Source organism: Macrobrachium nipponense, chromosome 4 (genome assembly GCF_015104395.2).
Source record: "Macrobrachium nipponense isolate FS-2020 chromosome 4, ASM1510439v2, whole genome shotgun sequence".
NCBI classification, from domain to species: domain Eukaryota; kingdom Metazoa; phylum Arthropoda; class Malacostraca; order Decapoda; family Palaemonidae; genus Macrobrachium; species Macrobrachium nipponense.
In genome coordinates this window covers 15105662-15121039 of record NC_061100.1, presented here as the reverse complement: position 1 = coordinate 15121039, position 15378 = coordinate 15105662, and the positions used below count along the sequence as shown (strand labels likewise).

The following is a 15378-nucleotide window of genomic DNA, read 5'->3' as shown; positions in this document are numbered from 1 at the left end:
AAACTACTTTGGTTTTAAAAACTTGCTAAGTTCTGCAATACAGTATATGGAAAGTTTTTGTAGGTTACCGGTGTTGGGAATTGAGTCCTCATAGTTCCATGGGTCCTCATTGCTTGAAAAATAGTTCCAGTAGTTGCCTTTCAAGAGGCAACTGTGTTTATCAATATTATAAGTGGCTTTTCATTACAAATATGTTTATGTAATTTCCCTCATGACACATTTTGAAAGTTTTCCCCTCTATTTCTGATGTTTTCCAAGGTATTTATTAGTCATAAGTTATGATTGTGAAGGATTAGGGGTTATATTTGTTAAATACTATTTTGTCTGACTAAATGCAAAAGTTTGTTTGTAGTTATAATTCAAGGTTTTTAGGATTTACACATAATTTTGGCTATTTTTAAAAAAAGAAAAATTTGAAGACAAACTCATTTCTCTTAAAATATGGGAGTCAGCCAAGAGTTTAGTTCCCTACCATAAACTGAATACTGTAGCAATCAACTATTCAGAATATTTGTCAACAAATTTCATTCAATACTTTGTTGTGTGACAGTTATATAAGGTGTGTGACATTGTAAAGTAAATTATATATGATATAACAAATCAAAGCAAAATTATAAAAGTCATTAGGACAGGGGACAGGTTTGCAGAGCAAGAAGAGAACCATGCAATATAAAAAAATTATTATTTTGAAAAAACTACATAACTACAAGTAATAAATTTACAGATAGAAAAGGTTGTAAGAGTTTTTTTCAAAGCCATATTTAATGTCTTATTGTTAATTCATGCACCACAGTTTGGCTGATGACCGTATTGGGGATAGAGCAGGTTCTTTTTATTGACTGGGCCATGGGTGGAGGTTATATTTCTAAACAGTGAATTTGAGAGAGTAGTTTACTTTACGTACCTTGGTTAGTCTGTCGCTGGTGAACTAGTTTGTGCTTAGATTGGTTACTAAGCAATGTTTGTTTTTTTTATCTTTTTTATAGGCATCATACTGTTGGATGAGGTGATTGGTTTTATGTAGTATCCACTCCTACTTTGCGAATTATGATGAATGAAGAGAAAGGTCACTTTCTTGATTCTGTTAAATGAGAGGATAGATTACTTTGATAGTGAGTCGTTAGATTGCTCCACAATCCAAAGATCATAAATTATTTTAATTTTGTCAAACGATATCTCATGGCACAGAGGTCAAAGGCAAGAATATACTTTGAAAGTTTATTGGACATAAATATATCTTTAAGGATTACTGTACTTTAACACCAGACATTGAAAATCAGTAGAAACATTCATGTTTTTGAATAAACAAGTTGATATAAGGGAACAACTTTTCATTAGAATTATATGTTGCAACTTTTGTGTGTAATGTTTGTGTTCTCACACTAAGAAGAAAAACAAATATTAAGATGACATTAATTTCAGTAACATCATTATTATTATTAGGCAGTTTAATAATGATCACTGAGTCACTAAATTTTAGATCCACATAGGGCTTACCCAGATACATACATTACTATGTATTCTTAAATGAGAAAATTGGAGGAAGATTATCCTAAAAAATGTTGAACAGCTACAAAGGAACAGGTTAAATGGGAATAGATGAAAAAATAAACACTTAAAAAAACAGAAGAAAGTTGCTTGAAGGTGGGTGGGATGCTTTAAAAAAACATTAGTGTATTTATAAGCACATATATATATTCATACCATCTTCTTGCCTAATTTGCTAAAAAATTTATTACAAAAAGCACTTCATAAGGAATAAACATAAATGCTCAACATATTGCCAGATCTTCCTTTTTACCTCTCAAGATATGATATAACACACAGAGGAAAGACATTCGTACTCTCATCCACACACAAGTAAATAAAAGGGAATTTGAAACAAACATTGAAACACTAAGAGAACTTACTTCAGTATGAGGTAATTTTCAGCCCTGGCCGTTTCAATTTTCACTTGTTCTGCTGTAAACATCAAGAGGGTAAGCAATTTTCAGGACAAAATGCTCAATTTCCTCACAATTGTAGTTCTAAAAATTACCAGTGTGAATGCAACACTGGATTTTCCTAGAAGGGGTAATGTGTAGCTACGGGCCACATTATAAACAGACTAGGATGTTACGATTTTTTTTGTGATAGTAGGGGAGGGGTTTGCTATTTGTAGTATGTTTGCATACTACAAAAATACCATACAGTATTCATAGTACTAGTTTATTGTACCTCACATTATTTCATTTGTATTGAGCTCTCATTATTGTGAGTGGATTGTATTTAACAAAAGCACTAAATTTGCACATGCTATAGCAAAGTTTCTTATTGCATTTCATGTAAAATGTGACAAATACTTACTAACTGGACTGCAAGAGGGCTTGCAAATTGATGATTGATCTTATTTTGGCCAGCAGATATTGTTTGTGTAAATAAACATAAAAAATCATTGTATTTACTATATGTATCTCCATTTGCATTTTGCAAAGCATTACTTCTAAGTGATATGATCCTCAGAAATAATGTAATACAGAGCCCTTAAATTTTTTGAGAAAGTATATTTTGTCCATAAAATTTCTAGTACATTTGTACTTTTTTATGTGTACTAGAAAGCCTTTGTGTCCTTGTCTGCAGGTTGATTTACTAAGCCGAAGGTTCTTCATGAAAGTCTGACCTACCTGGGAATCTTTTGCTTCCGTCCCATGTGTTAAAATTTTTAATATACTAAAAGCTTCATAAGACTTTAGGGTTTCTCCCTATTTGTATGGCCCTGAACATTATCCTGTTCTCATTCACATCTCTATCCAGAATCTACATATCTTCAGTAACACTTTCACAGCATGACAAGTAACCCACCATTGGACTGTGCATTTTTTATATATAATATCTTGTACATTACTTAATGCCCATGTGAATTTCTTGTTCATGCTAAATTGATGAACATCATCATCTGTGTTTGTAAATTTTTTCAACATTAACACTGTTATACTTTCTTATTTTCTACTTTTTTAGCATTCAGTGTTTAGGTATGGAGGTCATCTTTTATAATAACAGTTAATATTTAAATCAACAAGTGATTTAGAGGACTGAAAACTTATGTCTACTGTTTGTTTATGGTATATTGAGTTTTTCTGAAAAATGGAATAATGGTTCTCATTTGCGCTTAGAAAAAGACATTGTAGTGTATATTTAATTCCATATAAACTACCACAAGCCATGTTGCCCTTCATCTATTTAGCGATTTAGTTGGACAGTCGCAATGGTATAACAGTTCCTCAGTGGATGAGTGGGTGTGTACTTGCCTATCAATCTGGTAGCCCAAGTTCGCTTCCCGCTGCTGCCAGTGAGGAACCAGAGGAGTTTATTTCTGGTGATTAGAAATTCATTTCTTGGTATAATATGGATCGAGTCCACAATATGCTGTAGGTCCTGTCGCCAAGTTAGCAATTGTTCCTAGCCATGTAAATTAAAAGATTTAATCCTTCGGTCCAGCCCTAGGAGAGCTGTTTATCAGCTCAGTGGTCTGGTTAAACTAAGATATACTTAACCTTAACATTGGTATAACAGGAAGATGATGTTTATGTGTTTTAAAGAAATGCATAATGTCACAGTAACTCAATTTTTTGTCCTTATCTATTTTTTCCTGGAAACTTTCTGAAAATTATTTCACAGTATTTGAATTTTTATTGTAAGGAGCATGTTCTATTCAGTCTTCCAGCTTCCTCTGAAAAATCAATATAACTACATCACACAAGTTGTCTGGATGTCAGTCTTGACCTGTCCAAAATGATGGCATTGGAATGTTTAGCTGGGAGCCCAGCATGCTCTGCATATTCTTAACATCCCATCCCAAATTCTACACCAACAGAGCACTTTACAGTTTTATTCTTAATCCTTGCTACCTTGCTTGACCTTAAATTCCACATGTATCTCTTAGCATTAGCATTTCATCAGCTAAGATATGTGTAAGGGAAGTTCATACTTTGGGATCCAGAGGAATGAAGGTCAGGTTAGGCCATGCCATGCTGATTAGGCATCACAACCATCATTACAGGTTGCAGGGAGTGCTTCAGCAATGTAAGAGCTTCCAGGTGCCAGTCCTAGACTGTGATTTTAAAAGAAAAATGTAAAAAAAAAACAAATATTAATACTATCTAATATTTTTAATCTTTGTTCATCCTGTATGAAAATTGTTTGATTTGGAATTTTTCTTCATGGTCTCATGATGTGTGAGTTTGTGAATTTTTAATAATCTAGAAGGAATATAAATATGCTAATTTTTGCTATATGTATGTAGTTCGTGTCTTTATAAAGTACTAAAAGTCAAAATGTTGACTCGCAAAATACTAAGACCAAATCCAAAATATGACAAGTTGTCAAACAAAATTCAGCATAGTATTTATTTTTAATTTCCTATTTATTTTCCATTAAAAAGTCATGTAGGGAGAGAAGCCTTGAGATAAAGACTAAAGTTCTTATTTTGAAATAAAGTCAATATGTATCATGTTTAACAAGGTGGAAAGATTTGTTAGAATGAAGGTTACGCATACATCATTATTAGGAGAGCAAGATATGTGTAGTTAGGGATGTGTGAAATAAGGCACATATACTCTTCTGAAGTATCAGGTGTGACATGATTCAGTAGATGTACAATAATGATGCCCATCCGACAGATGAAAGCTGTATCTGTGCTTTAAAATGTACAGAAATAAAATAAACATGAAATAAACCTGGGAACAGGTGATTTATACCACTTATTTTGCCTTTAACGTTTTACCTAAAAACATTCTTATTGTATCAGTTGAAGCTAAATGATAAGTTCACAAGCAAGAACACGTCATCAGTCAATGGCATGTTTAATTGCAAATATCTTAGCTAGGGATCTTATGAATCACTTTTTGTGTGGTAAGTAAAATGTTACCTTGACTGGTGTGTTTTATTATTAAATAAAAATGAAAAAATTATAACAGCATTTAGCTTCTAAAAATGAGACCCTTTATCCAGACTATTGCAGTGATCTTTGAATTGGCTGTAATGAAAACTACTAAAAACAAAAAGCTCAGAATTTGTTTTCAAAACTGCTGTGCAAGTACTACTATACTGAAAGTTTGCTCCTGATCAAAAACTATGATTAGATAAGGGACAGTCCAAGATAGATGAAGTTTTTCAACTGGTCTTTTAAAATAAAACATTTGATGAAATTTTCTCTTGCACCATTCACGGGTTTGCAATAGCTTGCACTGGATGACCTTATAGGTCCCAGCACTTAGCCTTTGGCCAAAATGAATATTCTATTCTCAATAGCTTTTCAAACCATTTGCAAAGCAAGCATGAATAATTCTTGAAATAGTTTCTGTGATTGGTGGTAATGTAACCAAATGACTAAATTCTAACAATAACCTTATCCTTATAAGACAGTGTGTTGGTCATACAAACTCCCTAATGACATACGTATTGCCTTAGTTCCATAAGTGTGAAATTCTTAGTCACACCAGCCTGTAGCAGTCAAGGTTGAAAAGGGCCCTGCAGCACAAGACCCCCATCCCAATCTCACTTTTCTTCCTTCCAAAAGATCCAGAGCCATATTGCAGGAAAGTGTGGGAGGAGGGAATTTACTCTTTATGAAAAGACAAAAATGTTCCTGTTGTACAAAGGGGAGTTTTTTTTTTTTCATACAGCCCCCATTTAAGGAGTTATCTAGGCGCAGCATTTTCATATAATTGACTATGGCTGTAGTCCCCTTATACCACACCAGGAATAAGTATCGTGGTAAACAATTTGATCCCTAGTCAGAGTAGCAATTTTTAAAGGATCTTCCTCCAGCTGCTTCTGTCTTTGAATGGCTGAGTCCCATTTAATAATTGGTTTTGGAAAATTTTTGTTGACGGATGCTTTCCTTGACACTGACCCTCATTTATCAGGGCTTTGGGACCTGTGCTGAATCTGGAGGGCTTACCCATCCAGTGGCTTGTTTTACAACAATTAATCCTCCGATATATACTATTTGCTCAATATGAAGGAATTGATATTGTACAAAGCTGTTGTAATAATCTTCAAACCTATAAAGATAAAATTAAAATTTGTTTGTATAGGTATAAAGTTTTTTCATTGTAAAGTTTCACTTCCACAATAACTGAAAAACATAAAAATTCAATCCTTTTTAGATGTTGACAAAATTTAATGCCATCAGCCAGATAGATAGATCTAGGTCTAATGGGTGTGAAGTTTGATAACCCTCAATGGACGGATAGGCTCTCAGGAGTAGTAATAACAGGTTGTGGGTGATTGACGGATTGATCCTGGGGAGAGCAATATTTTACGCAACTTTGATTTGAAGGGAGTCGGGGGTGGAAAGAGGTGCCACTACTTCTAAAGCCCATAAATTCAAGAATGGCAACTTTAGACTGGATAAGATGAGAGACTGGGCGGCTCAGTGGTTATTTTTGGTCTTGACTTCAAAGGAGGAGGATGTACTAGTACTGCCATCTCTGCTCCACATGACGTCTTTTTGTAAATTTGCTCATAAATATACCAAGAGGTTGCTTTTGGTTTTAGTTCTTATCTTTTATAATAGTATGTCAGTTATAAAAGGGATTTTGACGAAGGAAAAATCTATTTCTGGGCAACGACCTGTGTCGCCCTGTGAAATGGTTCCTTTGATACTATTTCTGAAGAATAAATATTGCTATTCATCCTAGAGAAAAAAGAAACAATATAATGCCAAGATAAATGGCTCGCTCACTCTTATAGAAGTGTCGGATAGTAAGGAGCGAGTGGAATCACTACCAGAGGTCCCTTGCCATTTAGCTTCTTCCTTCGACAAAACCCCGAACTACGGAGGAGCCGTGCTACAGGCTCCCGGTCCTACTACTACGTGAGCGCCTCCGACGCCTGAGACGTCATTCCTGAAGATAGCCTCCAAGCTTGGGGTAAGCTGGGTGAGGATAATCTAACTACAGGGTGGGGTTTTCACAGGGCGACAACAGGTCGTTGCCCAGAAATAGATTTTTGCCTTCGTCAAAATCCCTTTTCTGGGCGACCTGTGTCTGCCTTTGAAATAGTACCAGAGAATGCCAAACACCAAGCTTGAGGAACAGTACAGATAAATTAAGAAGGTAAAGTTAAACACTTGTAAGGTTAATAGTATAATAATCACTAAAATTACAGTCTTACCCTAAGGGAAGATAAGCCCTTAAAACACGGGCCGGGTTATCACTTAAAATTAGTTAGCCAACAACAAACAATAACAATACAGGTTAGGCAAAGACAAGATATAAGTTGATATATACAAAAGAATGGAACTGAATCCAATTAGAATGATGAACAAAAGCAAAACTCAAGGTAACCCAATACATGGAGGCGACTAAACTAAGTAAGGGTGCAATGGGGCAGGTAGAAGGGAAGGCTACAAGAAGTTATAGTAAAATTAAGAATCAGGTGAGAAACTGTGTTTCCAGCTGCCACTGCTGGAAATTTGAGGCTTCTAAGGGTTTTAGGTAGTGCCGTTTGAAAAACTGTCGGAGATTTCCAGCCTGTATCTTCTAAGATCGTCAAAATTCATGTGTTGGAAATAATTAATTATGATGTGGCCACCAGCCCTAACATCGTGGGCCCGAGGAAAGGACTTCTGGTTGGGGCCATTTGGTGCTGTTTAATGAAGTATAAAATTTGTTGTCTGATCCCTTTTAGGATAATGTACCACCTCCCTTCCTAATGAACAATGGGCCTGAAGATTTCAGAGTTGTTCTGCTTAGGTAGGCTCTTAATGAGTTGACAGGACAAAGGGAAATGTCTTGAGGTAGTGGTAGGATTTTCCACGAGGACATCTGTCCCTGTGGGTCTTCATTTTTGGCTAGAAAATGGCGATCTGGGGATAAGAGGACTTCCCCTGAGGGGAGGAACTCAATGTGGGCCTGGTTCCTTGATAAAGCTGACAGTTCTGATATTCTAGCTCCGGAGGCTAAACTTAATAAGAATAGGGTTTTCCTCAGGAGGGATATATAATTGCAAGAGTCATTGTTAATGTCCGAGGCCAGTTTGAGGACATCATTTAAGAACCAAGAGACTGATTTAGGTCTCGTTGATGGTCTTAATCTAGCACAAGCTTTTGGTATGGACGTAAAGTACGAATCCGTAAGGTCTATGCTAAAACCAAATTGGAAGACTCTTTTTAAGAGCTGATTTGGTCGTAGTGATAGTGCTTGCTGCTAAGCCTTTCTCAAACAATGATCTGAAGAAAGTTATGGCTAGGTTCGTTGTCATGACTTGAGAATTTGACACTTAAGGAACTCTGCTAGTTTCTTGGACAGATGAATCATATTGTCGGAGAGTAGATTCTCTTTTATCTGATTCCAAGAATGAGATATTCTGGGGATCAATTTCTGCATTCCTCATGGCTGCGAATTTCAGAAAATCCATAAAGTTTAGGGTTTTCTGAATTCTTGAGGAAGCGGACACATCTGAGTTTTGCACTAACTGGGTTAGTTTGGGGTTGGGAATCAGTAGTGGTCGGAGTCTCAACTCTAGGAGTAGAGGGAACCAATTGCTCTTGGGCCAGTTGGGAGCTACTAGAGCTACTTGGCCTTTGAATGTCCTGAGTTTGTCTAAAACTTTCATGAGAAGGTTCACCGGAGGGAAGAGGTAAATATTCTTCCATTCGTTCCAATCGAGGATCATTGCATCCGTAGCGTATGCTAAGAGGATCGAGGTTGGGTTGCCACGTAACAAGGGAGTTTGTGGTTTGACTCCGTGGCGAAGAGGTCTACTTGGAGTCCGGGACTTGTAGACTGATCCAATTGAATGAACTCCTGTCCCAGTGTCCACTCCGATTCCAACGGAGCGGAGCGTGATAGAGCGTCTGCTACTACGTTCTTGACTCCTGCCAGGTGAGTGGCTGACAGGTGCCATTTGTTTTTGCATGCCAGAGAAAAGATGGGCTATCATGACATGGTTCAAGTGGCTTGACTTGGATCGCCCCTGTTGATGCAGTGTACTACTACTGCACTGTCCAGAACTAATTTGAAATGAGAGTTCTTGGGTGGACGGAGTCGTTTCAGTGTGAGGAATACTGCCATGGCCTCCAGTACATTGATATGTAGCTGGCGGAATGTTAAACGACCAAGTTCCTTGAACTTTTTCGTACTGGGAGTATCCTCCCCACCCTGTTAGTGAGGCGTCTGTGTGGATCACTAATGATGGAGGGGAAACTGTAGAGGAATTGCTTTTGAAAGGTTCTTTGTCTCCGTCCAGGGGCGGAGACGTTTCCGTAAGATTGCTGGGATAGAGGCTAGTTTGTCCCGTGATCTGCAATTCGCTCTTGAGCGCCATACTCTGTTTATATCTTTGAGTTTGGCTCTGAGCAGAACGTCTGTGACTGATGCAAACTGGAGTGAGCCCAGGATCCTCTCCTGGCACCTCCTGGATGATTGTTGTCGTTTGAGAAATTGTTTTGTAGCTCTTTGCAATTTCTTTCCTTTTCAACGACGGAATTGATAGAGTGTGCGATTGTAAGTCCCACTGAGGCCTAAACCACTGGAATCGAGATTCCGGTGTTAGTCGGACTTGGTTTTGTTTATTTGAAAACCTAAATGTTCCAGAATTTGATCACTCTGACCGTTGCTTCTTTGCATTCTTTGGGGTTTCTTTGCCCAAATAAGCCAATCGTCCAGATAAGCCACTAACATTATTCCCTGTTTCCTTAGCTCTTGCACTACTGCTTTCCGCCAATTTGGTGAAGATCTGGGGGCTATGTTGAGCCCGAATGGGCATTACCTTGAAGGAGTAGGATCTGTTGCCTAGTTTTTGAAGCCTAGGAATGGACGGAAGTGTCTGGCTATGGGGAACATGATAGTAGGCATCTGTAAGATCTATAGAGCTTGTGACGGGCCCCACACGGGGAAGTAAGGTCCGTACCTGCGAAACGGTCAGCATCCTGAACTTGTCGCAATGAATGAATAAGTTCAGATGGGACAAGTCTAAGATGATTCTTCGGTTTACCGAGTCTTTCTTTGCACGCTGAACAAGCGTCCTTGAAATTTTAAATTGTTTGACTCTTGAGACTACTCCTTTGAGAAGGAGGTCTTCAGTATACTCTACCAATTCCGTTGTTGGTGCTTGATAGAATCTGTTGGTTGGAGGAGGGCCCTCTAGCCAACTCCAAACCTAGTCCCTTTGTTACTATACTTTGAGCCCAAGGGCTGAACCCCCACCGCTGGCGGAAGAGGAATACAGCCTCCCTCCTACCTTGGGATTCTAACTGCTGGTTTGCCGCAGGGCGGCCACCTCTTGCTCCTCGGAAAACCTCTTCCCCTGTTAGCAGCCCTGCCGATCCTCTGAATCGAGAGGCACCTCTTGCTCTGCTGCCTCTCGCAAACCTATTGAAAGCCTGAAAGTTCTGGCTTTCATAGTTGGAATTGTAGGCTGGCGAGACAGCAAAGGAAGTGGAGGGTTTGAGATTGCTGGGACTGAGGGGTCAGAACAAGGTATTGTTTTGTTGACCTTCGACGATGGTTGCCCTTGTGATGCTGTGGGACTGCCTGAACCAACGTTTGTTGAGAAGGCTGGAAGGGAGAGAACTTCCTTGGTTTCTTCTTGTTCCTTGGGTTAGGACCAGAAGATTCCTGCCTCCGCTTTGCTACCAGTCCCCCACCTGACTTTGAGGCACTGGTTGACCTTAGAAGCCTCATGAAGGACTTCTGCTACTACTGGTGCTGGAAAGAGGTCCGTTCCCCTTAATTGAGGAAGCAATCAGTTTTAGTTTATTCGGTTCATGGCGGATATGTAGCTTCCGCCAGAACGTGCTTCCTACAATTTCTCCTGGCTATGAGGAAGTCGTAAAGGTCACACTGCATGGTGTGCAGCAGACCTTTAGCCAAAAACTTTAAATAACGGCTCTTGTTGGTATACAAGAGCCGTCATCTCCGCCATAGTCATGGAGGAAAGGGATCTCGCGAGCCCTTAGTCCGGGCGTCGTACTCCATCTGGATGAGAGAGTCCGACAACCTGGGGAGTCTCTCACTAAAGGAGAGAGGTGGCACAGTCCCCGCCTTTAGTTTTCCTTACTGGGAAAAGAAGTAGGAACACTGCCCCTTAATCGAAGTAACGTCTCGGAGCCTGGGACTAAGAGAGAGGTGGGTTCCGTCTCTCGTAGTTGAGGCAGGGGCTCGTCTTTCAGGGCGGCCTGAAAGGTTGCTTCCACTTACCTTAAGGGTCAGTGGTAGCGGAGTCCCTTCCACCGGAGTAAAAATGGTGAAAGGACTCCTAAAGGCTGTGATGCGGGTGTTTTCACACCCCCATTCTTCCAGACTTCTCATTAGAAGTTCCCCTGCTGTGCTGTTTTCCCCTCTAAAGGATCAACTTGGTTTTTCCCTTGGGAACCTGTTCCTCTCTCATCATCGCTGCTTCCGTTAGTCGGACGTAGCCAATGAATGGTGGTTGAAGGTCTCTGGGGTGGAACTCGAAGTCCTCACAGCCTTCGAGTTCCTATGCCTTCGATTGTCAACATTCCGTTGACAAACGGGGCATACGAAGCGATCCTCCAAGGGTTGGCCGCCTTGAATTCCGGCAGTTGGGGCTGGAATCTGGCATTGGAAGAGGAGAAGGTGGCACAGATAGAGGGGAACCTGCCGCAATCGAGGTTTGGATCCCGGCGATGGCATTCTCCTGAGCGGCCAGCCGTTCCGCCAGCGATTGGATCGACTGGCCGGAAGACGTAACAGAACTGGAGAGCTGGGAGAGCACCGAGCCGACCTTGTTGTCAAACAAGGCCCCTACGATCACTACCCACCTGCTCCAGAATGTTAGCCGAAAAAGGATTTCGGGGATCAAAAAGAGGGACTTGAGCACCCGATCCTTACGTGATCTATGTTTGGGGGACCTCGACGCAGAGGAAGAGGCCTCCCTTGACCTAACTGATCCGGGGTGGTGAGCCGGAGTTATGTGTCTGTCAGGATGACCGATTTCTTGGGGAGAGACTTTTTAAGTTCCTCCTCGGTCATCTTAGCCTTGGGGATCACTGAAGTAGCCTTAGGACGGAACAGACCGCTGCTCTTCAGTGAAGCCCCGGAAAAGAAGTGGAAGTAGAAGGATCAGTAGAAGGTGATGGAGAAAGGGAATTCAGGAAAGGGCCCTGATAAACCCCACAGGAGCTGCCCCTACTACAACCCCTTACCTGTACCCATGGAGTCCAATAGCCATGGGTTCAACGTCGAGGTTCATTGCCGCAACGTCTTCTTGCAACGTCCTCTGGGAAATCCCCCTCCTGTAGGGAGATCATGACTTGAAGGTCGGCCAGCAAAGGGGCGGCCGCTATCGGGTCCACCACTGATCCTTTCTTGGCTCCTGGGAATATTAGGTCCGCCATATCCTGGGTAAGAATGTAGGGGCGGCCCTTAGAATTCCGGCCAAAACCCCCTACCCAAGCTTTTTTGAGAGTCGACAAAGCTTTCTTCTTTTCTTCATCAGAACCCTGTAAAAAAGGGTCTAGAGTTAGGGAGAGGATAGGGGAGGAATGTCTGTTGTGTTGAGATTATATGAATATGTGTCTCATATGTGAAAGGTATAATATAACAACAAGTATTCCACGGGTGACTGAAATGAATGAAGAAAGTGCTAAGAAACTTACTACTAGTGAAGGCATCTCCTACTAGCAGGTAGCAGGTTTGGCAAGCTTCATGATGCCAAACGATAAAATCCTCCACTTTCACACTGCACATCCTGCATGAAGAAAACGGTCATAACTATATGGCCGCCACGGTCTTGGAGGATGGCACTGCACCCAATCTCCTGGCACAACATCTGTAAGTCAAAGGATACATGAGTACCAATGACAACCTCCGGTGGAATAATATGCAAACTATCCGTGGGTGCCGGAGTAGGACCGACGGAATAGAGATCTACGTATGAATATTACGTAGAAAAGTTACGAGGGGGGAAGAAAGTCTCTGCCTCCGCCTAAGCTCACTTGTCATATGACTAAAAATAGACTCCGTAGGGCCCGGAGTTCTCCGTATGGCCCGGAGTTCTCCGTATGGCCCGGAGTTAATTAATATTGAGTGAGCAATGTCAAACTTTCGTAACGAAGCAAGGGATAGTACGAGAGGCGGAAATAAAAAAAAACCCCGGAGTAACGCAAAAGATTCTAAAACATTAAATAACACAAAATAAAACAAAATAAAAACCCCTTATATCAGTAAGTGCTTGTGTGAACTATCCTAAGTGGATAGGAAACCCAGTGGTTCCCTCCCCCCCTCTCTATGTTCGGTAGCGGTGGATAGACCACCTGCCGGACTGAACTGAGGGGGAAAGAGTAGGGAAGAATGTGGGGTAGGGGAGAGCCCTCCCCCTGAGCGGCCAGTTAAGGACGGAGAAGAAGGGGGGAGGAGGTCCCGAGCCCCCGAGGCACGTGACGAGTGAGAGTACCATAGGGGAGGGGAGATCCCCACCAGTCCCGTGAGTCACCCCCTCTCATGCAGACTCGGACGCTAGCTGTGAGAAACGAGTATCACCCATCGACATGGATGGCAATGTATGGAGGGGGGGAATGGGGGGACGGGAGGGGGGAAACCGTTAAAACCGTCCGGGGTGGCTCACCGTGATAACCGGTGGTCTTCCCAGCCAGGTGAAAGATACGAGGTGGGGAAAGAACCGTCGGAACAACATCAGTATCACTGCTATAAATAGGATTATTTATAATAATCAATCAAATAAAATTAAAGCGATATCTTAAAGCTAGACTAACACGGGGAACACGAAGCTAAGCAAACAGAAAATTAGGTTAATCGCCGATCCGAAGAAAGGGGTATGTTAGCCTAATTAACCTCTAGTTCAAGAAAACGGGGGGCAGGCTAATCACCAATCGACAATTGGGGTATGAAAGCCTAACTTAACGGTAAAATAAATGATAACAGGAAGCTAATCGCCATACCGAAGCATGGTGTATGTTAGCCAACCTAGTACCTATAAATATTTATTAAAGGTAATCAGGAACTAGAGAAGGAAAGAGAGAACATCAGAATAATTAAGATGATATGACTCTCAATCGTGACTGATAAAACTCCTAACAATGTAAGGCGTAGCTAGACTAAGGTCCGAAACGTGCGGTCGGAGCGTGCCCCGTGGAGGCCTAACTAAAAAACTAACTGCATAAAGATATAGAGACTATGTATAAGTAACCATATCTAAAGTACTGAGAAAAAGGGAAATCTCTAACAGTAATGGAAGACCGAAAGAGATAACCCGTACCGCCATGCGGTCGAGGGGACCCCCCCCATTAAACCGGCCGATAAGGCTCCGAATATGTATAAAACACGAAGATCATCATAAAATGAGATCAGTAACCCAAACAGTACTTAACTTAGAAGCAGAAGTTGAAGACATCTTGAAAATAAATCCAAATAAATCCAAATAGAGCGAAACACAGCACCGAAAAAATTTTAACGTTTGGTGTAACGCGCGCTATCGAAAGGAATGTAGTCTCAGGCGTCGGAGGCGCTCACGGTAGTAGTAGATCGGGAGCTGTAGCACGGCTCCTCCGTAGGTCGGGGTTTTGTCGAAGGAAGAAGCTAAATGGCAAGGGACCTCTGGTAGTGATTCCACTCGCTTCCTTACTATACCGACACTTTCTATAAGAAGTGAGCGAGCCATTTATCTTGGCATTATATTGTTTCTTTTTTCTCTAGGATGAATAGCAATATTTATTTTTCAGAAATAGTATCAAAGGAACCATTTCACAGGCCGACACAGGTCAGGCCCAGAAATGTAATTTTGCAGTGAAAAGTACGTACAAGGAAATATTAGAAAAAACATATTTAAACCCATAAAGCTACTTCATCTTCATAAATATTATATGCTCAGAATTTGTTATTTTGTTTCTTATCTGTTTTGATATTGTGTGATCTGTAATTATAACTTTACAAGATATAATAAATTCATTTATTAGAAAAATCATGTATACCTTAGTAAAATTTATGACTTGTATAGTAAAAGAGGCCCACAATGGGTTTTCAATAGTCATTTTCAACTTGTTATGGAGGGTAGGAGAATTTTGAATTTTTTTCTTACACCTTGTGCATTTGCATATCTTCTCTTTCCATTGATGGGATTTTTTTTTTTTTCATATTTTGCCCACCTCAAAGTTTACCGGGTTCTGGGGTGCTGCACACTAATAAATTACCCCATCCACTAAGGGTTAAACTGCTTGTAGTACAATGATGGAGGAATAACATGTCAAGTTACATAAGCTAGGTTTTGGGAATACCAGACTTAAAAAGTTGGTTGGAAAAGTATAACCGTGTGCCCATGCATTGCAGTTTCCAAGGTACTAGCTAAACTTTGGTGTTGATGTCTAGTATGTGGACATAATGAGAATAGGGATTACCTTTAGTCAACTTTTTC

At 40.6% G+C, this 15378-nt stretch overlaps 1 protein-coding gene across 14 annotated transcripts in view; it reads right to left on the bottom strand.

Moving 5' to 3' along the window:
- LOC135210724 (1-phosphatidylinositol 4,5-bisphosphate phosphodiesterase classes I and II-like) overlaps positions 1-15378 on the bottom strand; it is a 634901-nt gene that overhangs the window by 97440 nt on the left and 522083 nt on the right. The window lies entirely within an intron of this gene.